Here is a 2,500-nt window from a genome sequence, read left to right as displayed (position 1 = left end):
CCTTGCCTGAATCCGTGCTGACTTTCGTTTATAAGATTAAATCTTTCTAAGTGTTCTCTAATCTTATTTGCCAAAATTGACTCTAACATTTTTCCTACTATTGACGTTAGACTTATCGGACGATAATTCGACGCAGCTGATTTATCACCCTTTTTAAAGATGGGCACTACGTTTGCGGTTTTCCACGCCTCTGGAACTTCTCCTGAACTTAAAGAGTCATTAAATAACGTTAAAAGTGGCTGACATAATTCTTTCTTTGGTTTCTTTTATAATTTTTGCATATATATCGTCCGGACCTGGCGATTTTTGAGGTTTTAACTTGTTAATTTCTTTCAATACGTCCTCCTTACTAATGGTTATTTTACTAAGAATATTTTCCGTATTCTCATGGTAAATATTTGCTGCTTGAGGGACCAGGCTTAGATTTTCCTTGGTGAATACTGATATGAAATAATTATTTAGGATGGAGCACATTTCTTTATCTTCACTGGTAATGTCACCTGATTCTGTTCTGAGTGGTCCTATCCTATCTTTATTTTTCGTTCGGTACATTTGATAAAAACCCTTGGGGTTTACTTTTGATTCACTTGCAACCTTAATTTCATAACTTCTCTTTGCTTTTCTTATCTCCCTCTTTTACTTCTCTATTTAAAATTGTGTACCGTTTACGTAAGTGTTCCTCTCCACGTTTTATTTTTCTATATATTCCTTTCCTTTGGCCTATGAGAGATTTTAATCTGTTGTTTAACCATCTTGGTTCTGAATTGTTAGTTCTAAACGGTTTTGAAGGAATATATCTATCTTGGCCTCCGTATATTATATTTATTAACTCGTTATACTTCTCACTGGTCGAACGTCTGTTTGGTACTGGAGCTGAGTTAATTTCCGTCACCTGGACTACATTCCTATCTACCACCTCCCCCCTCACAGACACCTGACGGACGTCCCCACGTGCTTCCTGCGCCTGACCTATGACCTGGGGATCCCCACTAACCTGACATTCCCTCAAATTGCTAATCTCCCTGTGGAATACCGTTCGAAAATAAGCTCTTAAGCCATCGAAATCTCCTAGACGAAAATTAGGAACGGTGGAGGTATTTTCAGTGGAACAGACATCCCAAATAAATTTGAACTTAATTTCTTCATGATCGCTATTACCAAGTCGTCTCACTGTTGTTTACTGAGAGCGACGACAGCAGCGGGGACGACTTTGACGTAACTGGGAGGGATTGTGGGTGGCAAGGCTCATCAAGCAGTGGTGAGGAGGATGACAGTGAAGACGGGGATAATGAGGATGAAGGTGAAAACAGTGAGGAGTCACAAGTTACCCTGCGTGAGGACTCAGCGTTTTCGTTTTCCTGGTCAGAGGGGTCAGACTTTGTACCAGACCTACCGAACTTTCGGCGTGAGAGCAGTGGTACAACTGAAGACTGGCCCTGTAACGACGAGGCAAGGGAAAGTGACTACTTCCGTGCCTTCTTGGATGACGAGGTGATGTCATTCGTGGCTGAGAACACCAACAAATATTACCGTTGGGTGTCTCAGCATATGGACTTCATCTCCCCGAATTCCAGGGTACGACAGTGGGTGGACACCACACCCAGGGAGCTCATTGTTTTCATCGCCTTGATGCTGGTGATGCCACTGTGCAAGAAGCATGTTCTTCAGCATTATTGGCGCAATGACCCCTTGACCAACACTCCTCTGTTCCGTAAATACATGCCTCGTGACAGGTTTTTATTGCTGTTAAGTTTTCTTCATTTTGCAGACAATGAAAACCCTAAAAACGATGATCGTATCTGGAAAGTGAGAGAAATATTTTCGATGGTCCTTTCACGGTTCAAGAAATATTTCTACCCCTTTCAGAAGATGGTCATTGAAGAGTCACTTATGCTATTCAAGGGTCGTCTCATTTTCAAGCAGTATATCCCATCAAAGAGACATCGCTTTGGCATAAAACTGTTTGTGTTATGTGACTGTGAGACAGGATTTGTGCTCGACATGATCGTGTACACAGGCACAGACACAGATATAGGAACTGTCAGCAAGAAAGACCCCATGGGCATGTCTGGTGCCATCGTCAAAAAGATGATGGCAGACTACATGGGCAAGGGTCATATTCTTTACACTGACAATTGGTATACTAGCCCTGCTCTCTGTCAATTCCTACATGATAACAAGACTGGGTCATGTGGAACTGTACGGACATCCAGGAAGTTTATGCCAAAGTTCAACGAAGAGAAGATCCTTATTGACGATCCTAGTTCTAGTGACACGCCAGATGATGAAGAGGCAGCTCACGCCCATCACAAGAGAAGCCAGAAGCGACGAAGGGGTCGAAAGGATAAGTTCATTCAGAAGGAGAAGTCCGGCAAGGTTGTAGCTTTGAAGTGGAATGACAGACGTGCAGTCCACCTACTCTCCACTATCCACAAAGGCGAGCTTGTTCAAACTGGCAAGGTTCACTACTGCACCAAAAAAACAATCATAAAGCCTGATG

The sequence above is a fragment of the Coenobita brevimanus genome, chromosome 6 (assembly GCF_032717465.1).
Source record: "Coenobita brevimanus isolate Jiangsu-jjx chromosome 6, ASM3271746v2, whole genome shotgun sequence".
In the NCBI taxonomy this organism is placed as follows: domain Eukaryota; kingdom Metazoa; phylum Arthropoda; class Malacostraca; order Decapoda; family Coenobitidae; genus Coenobita; species Coenobita brevimanus.
Note: the sequence above shows the minus strand (reverse complement) of the source record.